Raw genomic sequence first — 17,829 nt, 5'->3', positions numbered from 1 at the left:
GGGTGCCAAGTTACAGTCTATTTTCCACATTATGCGACTTCTGCGGCAAGTACTTCCGTTTGTTCCTGCGGAAGACCATGAAGTGGTGGTTGGAGCCTTTGTGAACTCCCAGCTAGGCTACTGCAATGGTCTTCTTGCAGGTAGTCCAATTAAACAACATCAGCGGTTGAAAAGAGCGCAAAATGCTGCAGTCAGATTGAAATTCCAGAGTGAGGTAGTGCGCTCCCTATCTCAGGGCTGCGTCGATCTTAGCACTGGCTTACCGTAAAGGACAAAATCAATTTTGAGGTCCTTTGTTTAATCTTCAAATGTTAAAACAACTTCCCTACATCAAACCTGCCGATTAAAATGTGCAGATATCAACCAACAGGTTGGCTACGGTCAGTGGATAAACTGTTGCTGGTAGTTCCACGATTTTTTTTTTTTTTTAGGGGCGACTGGAGATTTGCATTATACGGGCCCAAATTGTGGAACAGCGTTCCTATGGAGATTCAGGCTCTGAAATCTATTTTTCAATTCGATAAAGCCCTAAAATCCAACCTGTTCAAGTGATTGATATCACCAGGGTTTGGTTTGTCTGGTTGTATCGATCGTATGTGAGTCCTTCTCCCACCTGTTTGGTCGGTATAGTGTTTTTCTATCTGTGCCTAGATTAGATTCAGCTTGTGTAATGTGCTATATGAATATATCAAATCTCAAATCAAACCAACGCAAAGCATTTGTCTCCCCCGACACCCTGTCCTCCATAGGATAACATTGGGAACAAGTCTCTTTGTATCCTTCCATTCCACTGCTTTTTGTCATTGAACCTGAGTACTAAAACCTGAAAGATAAGAGCACATTTTATCTACCTAGTAAATTGTGTGTTATCTCTTTTTTGGAACAAACACCAACACAAGTAGCTTGCCTGCTACATATAAATTCTGGGGAGAAGCAGTGTGACATTTGGGCACAAGACCCCACTCTTCGTAGGGACTTCTGACAGGAGGGAATATCACTTGTGACAATTCAAGGAAAGGCAAACAACATGTTTAAAACAGGAGCAGTGCACCTACTGAAGCAGCATCTTGGTGTTTGTCGTCAGCATAATAATTCTCATTCAGCCCTTCAAAATGGACTAGGATTATTTCAAGCAAGTTGGGATTAGCCAGTATCAGACATTCTTATACTAGATACACTCATGTCCAAAAAAAAACCACTCTGCTGTTCAATATCTAGAGAGCATTAAGGTGGTGCCTGGGAGATAGAGTATGGTGTGGGCGGGATGGGGGTGATAGAAAGAAAAGATTTGAGATGCAATCCAGGGGCTACAGGAGGTGGGATAGGAGAATAAGGAGGCGAGAGGGGAAGATAGAGGCCCCTCAGGAATGGGACATTTGCAAGTCATTTAGGAGGAAGACAAGGTCAGATGTGTGAAGCCAGGCCATTACCCAGACACAGACCAGTCATAAATACGCCCCAAAAATGGATGGCTTAGTTAGCAATTCCTGCTGGACCCTCTGCACATTCTTCAGACTTCCCAAAACCCAATGTCAGACCGTAGGAGGTTTAGTATGGCGGTGGATGTGGGCCTGAAGGACCTATGGAAAATTATTCATAAATAACCAGGATGAGTAGAAGATGTCTGGACAGTCCTGATGCAGGAGACAATAAAGAAGTGTTGCGACACCCAATAATAATGTCATTGAGTGACTGTGAAACTACTGCTCTCTCCTGGAAATGACATGCATTGAGATTTGCAAAACCAAGGCCTGTAGATTCCAAGGAGTTATTCCACAGTTAGTGTTGTTAAACACTATTACATGGTACTCAAAGAGAACATAACCAGTGGAAGATGTTGGACTCTATTGACTTGAGCTCAAGAGCGGAAGAAATTATATGGTCATTGAGAAATCTTTTTTAGGTGAAGAATAGGAGAAGGCATCCTCTAGGTGTTTTTGAACAGTTCTCTACACTGCCTTTTTTTAATACTTTATTTTATTCAGACTTTGTACTACCCCTCATAAATCCTCCTTGAAGCAAACCTCTCTTTGTCTGTTGTTGATCCTGCTTGGATTTGTGATAGTAGAAAAGGGACCCTTTTGATGTGTTTGTGTTTGTTTGTGGGTGTGTGTCTTTCACCCCCTGAATACATCTATACATCAGTCTATATGCACTTCAATAATAAATACATGAACTGCCAAATAAATACTCCAAATCAGAAATATATTACACATCCTTTATTTAGCTCACATTTCTGTGCCGATAATGTACAACAAACCTATGGGGATGTCATATGGAGATCATCATGTCAGATATATGCAGACCGACATAATTGTGAAGGTTGCTTAAAAAACTTGCAGTAATCATACCTTTATTAGTCTAACTCCATATTTGTATCAGCTAGTCTCTTTCTCAGGACATAATATTACATATTAAAACTGAAACAGAACCTTCCATGATAGGGGAGTGCAGTTTGAGAGCAAGCGAGGACACAAAAAATACAAATAAATGCATTTTATGGTGCTAGGAAGGGAATTCGAATTTGGTCACAAAATAAATAAAACTGTCCTCTGTGTTTTTGATCCACCCATTTGAATACATTTTTCAGTGAATGTGAGGACGCTACAGTTGCAGTATACATTAAGGATGTAAAATGTAGCTGCCCTGAAGAGATATCTACAGCAGAGAGCTAGTGAAGTGCATAAAAAATTGCAGGGAGGAGAAAGTTGATTACAAGGGAAGCAAGAGACAGTTTTGCACTTCATGGCATGTAAAAGGTAAATGGGAATTTGGTTAAAAAAAGATCAGGAATACTACTTTTTTTTTGTATCCATATCTTTTAATACAATTGTCAGTGTGTGACAGGAAACTGGTTTTAGTATACAATTACAGATAGGTATGAACTGTTGATGTTCCTTAGGCAAGCTACCCACAACGAGGTTCCAGTGAGGTGTTAATTTTCCTGTTGCTGAGTCCTCGCACAGTAATGTGCCTGTTCTAGTTCCTGTTTTCTAAGCCATGAAGTGACAGAACATGTTTGCAACCCGCAAACGAAAAAAGTGGAAGCAATTCAGAAACTAAAAGATCCCACAAACCTGAAAAGACGGACGAGTTTTCTAGGACTTACATGTTATAACAGGAAATGTGTTGAATATTATGCAGAGATTACACAGCCTTTAACAAAATCACTCAAACAGGTTGTACCCTGGAAATGGGAAAAGGAACAGAGTGAGGCAGTGGCCAGGTTAAAAAACTGTTTGATTAAAGCGCCATGTTTAGCATATCAAATAAAAAAAAAACAAAGGTTTCTTTGTGGGAATAGGATTCACAGATCAATGTATGTCAGCCGTGTTAAACCAAAAACATGACGCAAATAACAAAACCATTGCATATGCCAGCAAGGCAATTTCACAGGTAGAGACCACATTTAGTGAATGTGAAAAGGCATTTTTGACCACTGTGTGGGCATTGCAACATTTGCGCCCCATAATTCAAGGGGAACGGGTTATAGTTGAAACAAATCACCAGCATTTACTATTGTTGCAAAGTAAAAGGGTCAGATCAGGGAATTTGGACCAGTCAAGAATCACTTCATGGACGTTAGCATTACAGGGATTTCCAGTGGAAGTGAGAAATCCCCACACAAGGCTTTCAATAAAGAAACGTGCAAGGACCTCCCAACCGTGTATATAGATAGATGTGCATACCATGGGGAAGGTGATTCTGAAAAAAAAACTGGTGGCACGAATAGGAAATGTGTGGGTTAAATGTGATGGCATTCCAAGAGTAGGCATGAGGTTAGGACCCAAAAGCAGTCAAGTTGCAGAATTGGCCGTCATTTATTAGGTAATGTCTACAGCAATAGAACGTAAATTTAAAGAAAAAGTTTTAGTCACTGATTCTGATTATGTGCAAACTAGTTTTGTGGAATATATACCCAGATGAAAATTGAAAGGAATGCTCATGTATGACAAAAAAAATACTTAAGCATGGCGAAATGATTCATTAAGCCAGAGAAAAACTAGTTTCAGAAAATCACCTGATCATCCATTTGAAGGACACTATGTGGTCATTTGAAAACAACAGGGGAAGAAAAGGAAGGAAATGACAAAGCAGATCAATTAGCCAATATTGGAACTGTGATGGGGGCATTATTTTCTATTGAGCACCTGCGTGGTGAAATCCAAATGGATGCAACAACATGCTCCAAAACTCAGAAAACAATTGATCAGCCTGTGGCACAGTGGAACCTTGATACTCCTGATCAAGACTTGATTAAGGCACAAACAGAGGATCTTATTATAGGACCATTTGTTAGATGCAGATCAAGATCCTCTGATTGAGGACTTCAAAGGGAAAGAGGAACTCAGGGTATTGTTAAAAACAAAAAGATAATTTGTTTACAAGATGGACTGATGATTCAGGAATCTGCGTCAGGCCAAATCCAATGGGTAGCACCTTTGTCATTTCAGGGATTGATGCTACACCATGCCCATGATGCCATAACTGCAGGCCACATGGGTTCCCAGAAAACTTTGGAAATTTTAAAAGATTATGCATATTGGCCGCATGTGTCGAAGGATGTAGACCTCTATATAAGGGGATGTCTAGTGTGCGCAGAATTTCAACCTACTTCCCCAATTCACAGGTTACCATTAATGAAAAGAGGTCTGACACTCCCATGGTCAGACCTACAAATATACTTCATCGGGTCCATGCAAAGGTCAGCACGGGGAAACAGGTATTTGTTGACATTGGTTTGTTTAATATCTTAATGGGTGGAATGTATCCCAGCCCCAGATTGCAGTGCGCAAACGGCAGCCAATTTGCCAGTCAATCATATTTTTGCAGGATTTGGATTACCTCACGGAATAAAATCAGACAATGGAAGTCATTTCACTAGTGCAGTAATGACACAAATGTGGCAAATCTTAGGTGTGAAGAGGAAAATGCACATTTCATACCGGCCCTCTTCTAGCGTGTGGGACATTGAAATAGGTCAGTTATCGAGATATTCTAAATGTTTGTAGCTGAGGCAGGATCTAGTTGGGATTTGCAACTCCCTCTGGTGTTAATGGCTATTAGGTCAACACCATATAGATCAGCAAATCTATGTCCACATAAAATTTTGACAGGTAGGAAAATGGTTTTGCCACAACATCAGCTTTACAGAACCAATGAACACGTCCTTGTAAACGCATCCACAATCCACGAATATGTGTAAGAGCTGAGAAAGCACTTGCAACATGCTTTTGCATTTGCCCACGGAATTTGGAAAAAGCTGCTGACATTGCAAATTCATACTACGACAAGAATAGAAGTGTGAGGGAATATGAGGTAGGCTACCAGGTATATAAGTTTGACTTGACTTTGCTAAAGGTAAACATAAAAATGCAAAATTCCTCACATCATGGTGCAGCCCTTTTGGGAATGTAGATAAGGTTTCACCTGTTGTCTACAGAATAGCCATAAAGGAGGGAGAGTTAACTGTGGAACAATTTGTCCATGTTAACCAAATGAAACTGTTCCACCCAAAACACGAATAGCAAGGAGGTTAGAACAAATTGGAGAAACTAATAGAGAGTGAAAAGTGTAATTCTATTCTGAAAATGAAGTGCGTGCATCTCAAAGGGATTCACCTTAGCAGGTAAGTAGGTGTGGATAATATAAAAATATCAACTTGGAGTGTTAAGGGGTGAAAGGAGAGATACATCAGGTGAGTAACTGAATACATTTTAAAATGAATGTGAAAAAGGGGACATGAAACTGGTGAGTATATGAATGGATAAAAATGAGAACAAGGAGTATACAAAAGAATATATATATATATATATATATATATATATATATATATATATATATATATATATATATAGATAAAATGGATATTTTGGAAAATTAATAAAAAATGATGACATCCCAGATCGATGTGTGAGTACAATGACATAAGGATTTGCCTATAGGCGATAATCAATTTATTTTATTTCATTTGAATATATCATATTGAGGTCTATTATCTTAACTTGCATTTTCTTACAGCCAATGACAAAAGAAGTGCCATTTGTGTATCTTTTGAACTCAACTCATGTGTTATGTGCAGCACCTGAGAAAAGCATCCTAGACTATCGTTGTATATATTGTGTGTTTTTATGGGTATAATCCACATTTTGATTTTAGGGAGGTTCAGTGAAAAGGGAAAAGTGAATGAGTTGGTGTACTTGATTCTTAATCGGTCTGTAGAGGAGGAGTCAAGTACCCCCACCAAAAGCTCTGCCTCCATGCTGCCTATATGTTGGGAGCCCAAAACTGCAACACGTGCAGTACCAGTAAGGATGCCTGTACCGCAGAAAATCATGGAAACAAGGTATCCACAGGGAAAAGCCTACATACATGCACAAAGACACAGGAGGTCATTACGACCCAGCCGTTAAGGGTTAACGCCGTCGTTAACCCTTAACGCCGGATTCCAATTTTAACGGCTGCTTTTAGCAGGCGTTAAAATCCATGGCGCTAAACCGCCATGGTGCTAATTACGGCACCGTAATTTACGGTGCCGTAATTAGCGCCTTCCCCACTCCCATTATGCACTATGGGGCAAAAATGGGGAAGGGTAAATGGGAAATGGGGATTTACCGCCCCACTCACCTTGGAATGGGGCGGTAAATCCGCCATCCACCATGATGTAAACGTAGTTTACACCATGGTGGTAAAGTTGGTGTACTTAACGCCTGGGTCGTAATGACCTCCATAGTGTTCTTTTGGATTAAGTACCAGAGGTAGTGTGCATTTGAACAAGAAAGAAGAGTGGTGATGTCATGAGGAGCATAAAATGATGCACCTAGAAAAGATGCACAAGGTAGAAGAATATAGGCATTCTATAATCTCTGAAGAGGAGAAGGTAAAGATGAGCAACATTTCAAGCTTGAAATGAAGATGTTCATGCTACAGAAACACTGAAGAACATGCAACTCAGTTTACACCTGTACAGACACAGTAACGCAAGTAGACAAAGTGATCTTAAGGCTGGCTAAGTAGTGCATAGTTTTGCAGAAATGCACCAATGTATAATACATAGGAATGTCTAGAACCTGAATATTCCACATTACACTTTAAGCGAGGCTGAAACCCTGTGATTGGAAAGAGTTTTCAGTGTGGCGTAGTTGGAAAATTACTGATGGCGAAAGAGAAATTCAAGAAAGGCTTGGCTGGCCCAGCACCAAGAAGACGAGGTCACTATGAGCTTGGGTGTCCATCCAGTAGTTACAATGAACACAAGAAAGAAACAACTTCTGTTTGAGGTGGAATGAAAAACACTGAAGGCGTCAAGAGTTCATCATTTAATAGAATTAAATGCTGCAAAAGGCTTGAAAATATTGTCTCCCAGTCACATGGTCAGATCAAAATAGACATTGGGTCGAGCTACACCGAAACCAAGAAGATACTCCCTTTATTTCTCAGGCACAGAGAGTCTCTACAAGGCCAAGTACAAAGCCTAATTAACCAGCAGACTGCAAGAGTGATGATATATGTGGGGCTAATTGGAAGTGAAGGCATGATCACGCCGACCTTCCATGCACCTGGTATGGTAGCCTGTGTGCTGCTAGCATGTGGAATATTCCAGAAGGGTAAAAAGGTGCCAAACCAATGGTAGAGGGTCACGTTATAATTTGTATAACCAATGGAGTGTCGAGTATTAGAGTTACACGAAAGATGATGTGCACTTGGGATGGGCTTAGTTGCTCCCCTGACAGTAGAGACCCAATCACTTCCCCCCTTAGTATGGACAATATACTTAGATTTTCCCTGTAATCCTATCACAACACCACATAGGTTTATATAGTTTGCCACGTAGTGTGATGTCACTTATGATGAGTTTTTACTATGTAACTGTGTTTTTTCATGTAACACGCTGAGAGAAATTGAGTAAACGTCTGTTGATGTCCGTTGTAACTCCCTGTTTTAGACAATTGCATATAAAACAGCACCCAGTTTGCCAACTTCCTGAGTCGGTTTGATTAGTGATGTTTGAAGAACTTCTGCATCCCTATCCATCTCAAAGTATTGCTACCTCATCTCAAAGAGCCCTAAGTCACTGGGATCAGGTCTATTTCTCTTTTGCTTTAAAATTCGAACTAACTCCCTCTCCAGTGCTCCGGGAGTAGGAGGCAGCCAGATACCCTGGAGGCCGCTGGATGAACCAGCTTCCCCGGGAAAAACACCCTCGACTGAAGAAGGGGGAAGAAAATGGTGACTACAGAAGGAAGCCCCGCTTGCAGAGGAAAGATGAAATGGCTGTAGTCCATGCATGGAGGAATAAGACAGCACATTTTATGGTCCTTCCTGGTACTTATAGTTATGATGAACACTTCATGTATCATTTCAGTGAAAGGACATGTTGTAATAGAACCAAGACCGGTCTCTGGAATTGCAGTGGAAGAAGCTCCAGGTTTTATTTTGGGGAATAAAGGACTATTACATCAAAACATGTATTTTCGCTTGAACCTAGATTCGGTAAATGAAAGGTTTCTTAATGTATCAGAGATAAAATATGTGCAAGTGGAGGAATGGGTGTGAACTCGCAAAAAGGGGGCTAAACGGGCAATTAAAGAAGTGATGTTACAATTAGAAAACACGTTCATGAGTTCATCTAGTGACAAGAAAAGGAGGGGAAAAAGAGTGGCAAGACTTTGGTTGCAACAATTGTAATGACCATAATTGGCGCTGTGGTGAGTACGACAATATCTGAACAAAACAAAAAGTGCCCACAATCAGTGGGGCACTCGTGTCCCACGCACACCTATAATAACTGGGTAGCAGTCAACATTTCAATTTCTAATGACAACACTTGAATTGATGACTCCCTCAACTAGGGAATCCTAAGTAGCAATTGAAGCTGTTATTTTGCGTTTATCTTGAAAATATATTTCATGAGAATTTGGACAAAATAATCACATTTACTCTATTCTTATAACCCAATAAATGGATAATCTGTGTATTTTAATTATTTAGAAAAAACAGACACTTCATTATTCAAACAATAATTGAAACTGTGCACAACAAATAGATCAATGAATACAGTCCCATTAATTTAACAGTTCAACGCGTTTCGGGGAGAATCCCCTTTATCAGGAGCAATTCATATCTCTTCAATCACCAAAATTCTTCAAATTGTGATAACATCTGAAAAACATATTTACATTATGTTAGGGTCTTATGTCACTTTTCAATGTATCATATTATTAATACAGATATTTTTTGCCTGTCATGATTTGTATGGAGATTATTTACCTGGTGAGGGTCCAGGATTGAAAATGTGTCAAAGGTCTTCTAGCCCACCACTCGTGCATAGCCTGTAGGAGGGGAACAGGTACGCTGTTAATCAAAAGTGTGCTCATGTTCAGGATTTCTCATAAATTCCTCTCTAATGCCCCAATAACTAAATGACCCGTAACTGCCTCAGGACTCCTACCTTGTTCGAGGTGTTGCCGCTATTATCTGTGTGAGGCCCACTGCCGGTAGTCTGTGTTTGCTGGTCTTAAACCTTGAAAATAAATCACATTCTGAAATTTAAATATGAGTGTAATTCAGTCATTATAAGTTGCCCACGTGATCATCCTAACACTCTTGGTGTCTTTAATAGCAGCGTAGGTCCGCTGGCGACATGCTATGGCTGAAAAGATTACCTGAAGAGAGAAGGACCGGGTCCCGCCGTGTTAACTCCTGCTGTAAGCAATGGCTATTTAGCCATTGCCATGGTTCCACCAACGCAAACTGGTCCTACATTAACAGAGTGATTTTCACCAATTACTCCAAGAAATGTTGGAATGTGATAAATTTGCCTTGGCTGGAGCCTCCATGAGGGAAATTACATCTATTCACGAGGGGGTCTGGCTTCCCATTTAAAAAAACATCTGGGTCCTAATGAAGTCTCCGACAAAGATTCTAAAAAATCTATGTCTTGATCACTGGTATGGCACCAATGTAAAGAAACCAATTATGTGGGTCTCATTGGCAAAATGAAATCATCCTGTGCGGTAGGGCATGATGGCATGAACAACATGGTCATTAAGTCTGATCCTGCTCTTTGGGCCAACCTATTTTACTCTTTGTATGTGCTATGCAGATGACACTCAGCTCTTTTTCAGGCTTCCCTCTGCCACCTCTTCTCCTTCTCTCATCCCTGACTGTGTTTCTGCTATCCAGGAGTGGTGTGCCGTAATGATCTCTGCCTTAATGCCAGTAAGACTGAGATTCTCCTCATCAGCTCCCCTGCACCCTCCTTTCCTGACACTCTCTGGCCGGCCTCCCTTGGCCCTCTTCCGGCTCCCACATGTGAGGCTAAGAACCTCAGGCCATCTTTGACTCCACACTCTTCTTTTCTCCTCACATCTCTGACGTCCCTAAGAAGTCAAACTACCAACTGCACCTCCTCAGAGGTATTCTTCCTTTCCTCTCCTTCCCCCGATAAGCTCACTGTCTCTAGAGCTCTGGTTCTCTCTTGACTGGACTACTGCAACAGCCTCTTTCTAAATCTGCCTGCTTCTACTCTCCGCCCTCTGCACCTCATGCAGAACAGGACTGCGAGACTTGGCCTTGGCCTCAAGCTCTGGGATCGTATCTCTCATCCTTGAAATCTCTTCATTGGCTCCCAGTGGCTGCAAGGATTAAATTCAAGCCCCTTTGCATTGTCCACATGGCTTTCTGGGGCCTGGATCTGCTATACCTTCAACTCTCCCCCTGCAAATACCTTCCTACTCGTGCTCTTTGCTCCTCCACCTCCAACTCCCTCAGGGTCAGTCACTTCTCCAAGCAATGAGTTGGGGGTAGATCTCTTTCCTCGACTGGGGCTACCCTCTGGAACTTCCTCCCCGCCTCTCTGAAACTTGAGGAGAACCATCTTCGGTTCCGGAAGCACCTCAAGACCTTCCTCTTTGCATCTGCCTTCCCTCTTCCTCTCCCTTGCTGATCTGTTTGCTTTGGCACCGGGCACCTGGTTACCCTCTGATTTTCGGGCCGAGGAACCCACCCACCCAGTCACACACCCGCACTGCCTCCTGGCAACCCTTGCACTTGGGTCTGTATCTGCAACCCCACAGTCCCCTTACCTGCACTTATTAGACACCCCTTGTTTGCACGTGAATCTTGCACTTGCCACTATGCTGGCTGCACTAAAAGTTGTTTTTTATCCCTTGGTCAGCACTTTCCACTCTTTCCCTGCCCCTTGCACTTTCCCCCATCCCTCTCCCCTGCACTTGTGCATTCTCAATGTCACTGGGCCTAGTAAGATCACTGTTTTTGTCCTCCCTTGTTCCCCTTCCTTGCCTCGTCGTGCTCTGAAACACTTGTGTATGAGCGCAATAAAAATAAAATATCATATCATATCATATATTCATGTCTGTGATACAGGATCCATTCCCGAGACTTGGCTACATTCTATACATTCTATCTTGATCCCGGTCTACAAAACAGGCCCTGGCGGGATCCCCACAAACTATCGTATGCTTACAATGCTAGACTGATCCTCTAAAATTTTCGCAAGTATATTGTTGGAACTTAAGACTTCCTGGGCCATTAAACAGGGTGTTCTTCATTTCTCTCAAACGGGGTTCAGAAAGAATGATAGCACTTCCCACCTGGTCTGGGTCATACAGACGCTCATTTCAGACTGCTGGCAATATCCTGACTCCCTAGTTTATATATGTTTTGTGGATTATTTAGGGACTTTTGATAATGTCACACGCAGCCGTCTGAGTGAGAAACTAGCCAGCTGGGGTACTGATCCTTCCATCCTTTATTTCCTCAAATTACTATAACCGGATACGAAAATAGATACGAAAATGTTAAGTTGCTCATCTCAGGAGGGGGATTTATCTGAACTCTACCCCACAAACAACGGGCCGAAACAGGGCTGTGCCCTAGCACCTTTGTTGTACAAGCTGTACATTGCAGATTTTCACAAACATTTTCAACGGCTCGAAAACAACCATCCTCCCACCTATGGTAATAAGAGCCTGGACTAGAGAATACAAATATTCTGTTGGAAATGTTGGAAAATATTCGTTTGTAGCCTTTGGGCAAATATCACTTACTCAGAAGGCCCACCAGGAGAAACACTTCCGCAGCTGTTGGTTCTCTGAGATAGATCGTATGGTTAGATGCCATTTCTCAGAAATAGGGGTGGATAATCCCCCGGCCACCTTAATTGACCTCGACCTCTCTCGCCATGTCAAAAGGACAAAGGAATGGGACAAAATCCAGTCACTTACCTATCTGGCAGGCAAAGCCAAGTATGAGAAATATACTCACCAAGACACTTTCCTCGATAAATCCTGCAGTTCCTTACTAAGTGTCATTCTCCCCCGCTCATACGATTTAGCTTATATTTGCGGGGTGAACAGTTGCCAGTCTTTGTCAACATAGGTGCTTGGACTGGCGTACCCAGGGAGAAACGTCTATGCAGGATATGCAATTGAGATATTGAAACTGCCCGACATTTGCTCACCAATTGTAGCCTCTTGACTAAATTCTATTCTAAAGGCTACAGGAAATTTGGTGATTACTGGTCTGACCAATTTTGGAGTGCCATATGCAGCGGCGGCATACCACATCTGGAACTGCATCAAGGACAAACTTAAATGATTGTTCTACCTATAACAACCGGGTTCCTAGCCCCTTCATCTTCCCCTTCTTGATGAACTAATACTGATGTATTTTATTGTTGTAACTTCTTTCCTCTTATTACAGCTTCTACATTTTGAAGCTTCTTTTTTTATTACGATGTTTTATAAAAGGATGGCTGTTTTTTATCTACTGGATGTTGTGGTTTTATGTTATATTGTTGCTTTTAAGAGCTACATTACGTGTTGACTCCATATGCTGATGTGTAAAGGGTTGAATTACCAAATGCACAGTAAAGAATAATACAAATAATAAAATAAAAAGATTAGCTGATGTATGCACGATGTAGTCATCAATGCTATTCTGTTTGCGGGCGTCTACAACCATCATGCGCAGTTCTGTGGGATTGTAGCGTTGCTATGACATCTCATGAACGGGAATGTTTAAGTATGTTCTCCGATGTAAACAATGCATATAACGGGCATTCACTTGTAGTTCTTCTCAATATGCTGTCCCGAGCGAAGGTGCTCAAGGATAACCTCATTTTTAAACAGCAATTCGTGAAGTGCTGTTATTCAAACGTTGTGAGCCATAGACGGTTCCATGGCTAATTAGCAGCACGTTGTTACTGTTCAAACTTCAACTCTATCGGAAAGGGTCAATAAATGGATAGACCACTTTAAGTGGGTCAAGGCATTATAGGATCACCTTGGACTATAGCTACCTACGTGTGATGTAAATTGTTATCTATGCTGTCTCGGTATATGTGTCGTTCATTGGCTATATGACTAAACTTTTAATGGCCTCTCCTATTTAGGGATCACTAATAAACACTACCTTTCAGTTACAAAAGGTTACAAAGGGTTTCTATTAGGACTACTATGTGGTTTATTCAATTCCAATTCTGTTGTTGGTAGCCCTCTCCACCCAAATAAGTCCATGACAGATCATGCTCACAGTCTATTGATTCAAACTTTGGAGGCAAATGTCGATAGTTTCTTGATGATCATGTCACATCTGTTCCAATGATCAACCACGTTAAACATTTATGTTGAAAACATCCAGGAAGGAAATTTTCCCTACTCTGTTAATCACATAGTGACAGTAGTTCAACATTCAAATGATTACAGAAGGGCACCCAAATGGAAATCCTCATTCATCCCATTTGGGGTAAGGCCGTGTAATTTCTCTATTCAGTGGAGCTCCCTTTGATTTCGTTTTTTGCTGATGTTACCCCCTCTTGGTGGTCTACTGACCAATTCCAGTGTGATAAATTTCAACTGTGACATGTTGTGTCTCATTGTAATAAAATGCTGTGCTACAGGAGACTTGCTGTTTCTTGTGCGGATATTACTTTTATGCTCATTCAGACCTTGCTTGGCCTTACGTGTTGTCTGTCCCACACAGTAAATCCCACATGGGCAGCTAAATCCATAGATTAGTGAACTCGAATCACACGTGGCAAAATCCGTTAATTACATTTTTGCTCCAGAGGGTGGGTGTTTGACATAGTTACCCTTCAGAACATTATTGCAGTTACTTCATTGAAGATACAGGAAAGTGCCACCCCTCTTCTTCCCCAAGGTGAGTTGAATATCTTTTAGACTTCTTTCTGTTTGTGCCAATTGGTCACACAGATTTCTGCCCTTTTGTAGGCCATCAGGGGTGGTTGTGGGAAGAGTTTCTATAGCACAGGATCTAGTTCGATTAGCCTCCAATTCCTGGTGAATAGTCTTGTAATTTGATGACTTTGACTAAAGAGTTTTAATGTACATTGGAAAGGTGTTTCGCTCTCTTTTTTCTTAGTAATCAGAGATCCTCTCTCCTGAGATTAGCACTTCTTTCCTGAGCTGTTTTTATGACAACTGTTAGATATCCTCTTTCCTTATAAAGATTGGTCATTTTCCCACACTCCATTCCCAACATATCCTCTTCAGATACTATCCACTTCAGTCGTAAGAACTGGCTCTAGGGCAGATTATTCTTCAGATGTCTGGGATGTTGGCTTAGATAGTGGAGGGAGTTCACGTCAGTGTGTTTGTGAAATATGTTGGTTATTATTTTCCCAGCTTTTAGTTCTTCTCCACATCCAAAAAGTGCAATTTGGGTTGTCCCACCACCATTGTGAACTTGATGCAGTCATGTATGCCATTAAAGAAAGTCAAGAATTTGTTCAACGAGTCTCTGCTCCTTCTCTAAATTACAAAAATATTGTCTATGCAACGCTTCCATCGTACCAAATTGGATTTCCATTCTGGATGTTGTAACACATTTTCTGTTTCCAGATGGAACATAAAACGATTTGCATAAGTTGGGACCATGGATGACCCCAATGAAGTGCCCGATGCTTGCAGGAAATATTGTGTTTCATATCAAAAAGAATTATTGTATAGTATAATTTTTGAAAGTTCAAGGGTGAATTCCTTTGCGGCCTGGAAATTCTCCTCCCACAATAATGCCCACTCCAACGCCTCAATGCCCCTGTTGTGAGGTATTGAGGTATAAAGGCTCTCTACATCGAACAAAACCAAGATGTCATTGTCTATCAATGGACTGATCTCTTTAAGAATGATGGGAAAATGGGCTGTGTCTCTGATATATATGGTGGTTTTCTGTACTATGGGCTGAAAGTCTTTATCTAAGTAGATGGCCAATGGCTCAAAATTGCTGTCTGTCCCTGCTAGTATGGGTCAAAGTGGAGAATGTCTATTGTTTTTATGGATTTTTGGGAGACCGTGGAAGACCAGTGTGATTGTGAGATCTCTTGTTTGAAATCTGTGTGTCTTGTCCGTTATCCACCCATTGTGAAGTGCTGTCTCTAAAGTACCTTCAATGAGTGTCCTGATCACATTAGTCGGATCTCTGTCTATCTTGATACAGGTGTCCGTGTCATTCAATAGGCTCATGCACTGGTTATTATAGAAGTGAGTATCCATGATGACAATGGCCCCTCCTTTATTAACTGGCTTTATTGTGAGTGTCCTGCATCTGCGATATCTTTGATAAGTCTACCTTGGTGTTTCCTCATATTATAATGTCTGATTTTCTGAAAATGTATTTTCTTCAGGTCCCTGGTCATTTGATTTTCAAAAAGGTTCAAAGCCATGTTATTGATTTGAAGATCAAAAGTGCTCTTACGTTTAAGTTCTAGGTAGTCTGAGGACCTCAGCAGCTCTTCTTATGGGGGTTGCAGCTCAAAAAACACATTTAATTGCATTTTCCTCACAAGTCTATAGAGGTTAGTTCTTAAGGTAAACCCTTGTGTGGGTACACATGACAACACCAAATTCAACACCTCCATCTGGTTCTGTGTCAACTGTTTTGAAGAGATATTAACCACTAAATGTTGACTGTCTTCTGTTTGAACCGTAGATGTCTTCTTTTTTCTAAAAATCAAACCACAGGTATTGTACTGGTGGTACTTGCTGTTCCCGAGAAATGTAGGCCTGTGGGAGTCGAGCAGCGCATCCTATTCATTTTACCTACAGAGGTTCTGTTTCACCTGTCTGTTCAGAATTTCCAAAACTGTCTTCCCCACTTGGAGGTTTCTCACTACTGATGTCGCTATCATCTTGCCTGGGAGTCTTCGGGCGTGGTTTTTTGGCTTGTATAGGTCTAACATTCTGGGAAAATTCTTGCCATTTACAGACAATATCCTGGGAATAATCCAAAGTGCCCCTTCTAAATTTCCATATCTTACGTTGTTTCGATGTCCTTTTTCATACCCTTCCAGTGATCGGTTTACGTCCTCTAGAATCCCTTGTAGTTCGTTGTTACTTTTAAAACTAGCTAGGTCTGTTAGTTCTTGTATTTCAATCTGCATCAATGTCCACATGATTCACACATCATCACACACACAGGTCACAAGACATGTCACACATTACCAAGCGTCTACATGCCATACTCACAAAAATGAGCAATAGCACATGACGCATCATGACACAATGACAGTGTAGTCCAGCACTCACCAGCGCTGTAACAAAGACATTACACTGGAAAACTGACAAATCAACTTTGGCTGTCCTGATATGCTGGTAGTCATGCAGAGTTTACGTCATCCCCTTGTGGAACATACGCAACACTTCTATCAGCAGTAAGCAGGCAATGGCAAGAAAGCACTTCGCTGCACAGAGCATGGGGTTTAACGGGACACAACTGAGAGCGCACATGGTTGCAATACACATTAACATGTTGCATGGTTCTGGTGCCATTACACACAGGCTGAGACTTACCCACAATGATGTCACATCCACACATGGCCAACTATTGGTGCGCACTAGATGGAGGCTGAACATACAAGACACTGCATTCAATAAGAGCAGGAGTAACACATGGAGTGACCAAAGCAAACATCCCACAACCCAAAATTGCCCAATGTACGACTGGAACACTGTGAGTGACTGGACCATGGGATGCACACATAATGGATCCTGGCCTGGTGAAGTGGGACCAAGCATTGAACGAGATGCAATGGTCACACCAATTACAAAGTCTGAAGGCATACACATCATCATCTGTGCACTGAGTGGGGTGGGGGTGAGGACACAGGTTGACCGATTGTGGATTCCAAAGTGAAATCACAAAGGATTCCACAGATAGTGAGGTGACACTTGCAAACATGTCACATGGTGTGGCACTGCGACATTAGATACAATCGGGCACAGGGCAATCGACAATAATGGAGAGTGTGGGTCAACCTGACCTGACTCACTGACAGGATCATCACCAGGCAGGACAGGAAACAGTACAGCCTATAATCCTGTGGTTGCACTGATGAGAAAAAGAACTGTAACTGAAGGTTCCAGCAAGCAGATCGTCAGTCAGTGTCAATGCATTTAAACACACAGATCACAGAACGCATTTGATGCCACATCATTGCTGTCATCAAGGGCATTGATAGTGTGGGCAGGTGGTGACATGAAAATGCTGATGCACACTGCATTCCTGCACTGCCTGGAATGAAAGATCAGGGGGAGAGTGCACTACTTGGAACAACATTGACTCACCTGAAAGGTCCACCCACACTGTGGCAACAACTAAAGCAGCACAACACATTTTAACAGTAGACGGCAACAGGACCCCTGTATGTTCCACAAGGAATGTCACACATCCTCAGAATGGGCCCTGCGCCCACCTTCCACCCCACCACTGCATAGCCATTGAGCATGCACATGCACATGGGAGAAGCTGCACACTTCTATGATTATGCAAGGGCATCAGGATGAGCAC

Source organism: Ambystoma mexicanum, chromosome 4p, assembly GCF_040938575.1.
Source record: "Ambystoma mexicanum isolate Mex_15411 chromosome 4p, UKY_AmexF1_1, whole genome shotgun sequence".
Taxonomy (NCBI): domain Eukaryota; kingdom Metazoa; phylum Chordata; class Amphibia; order Caudata; family Ambystomatidae; genus Ambystoma; species Ambystoma mexicanum.
This window is presented reverse-complemented; position numbering follows the sequence as displayed.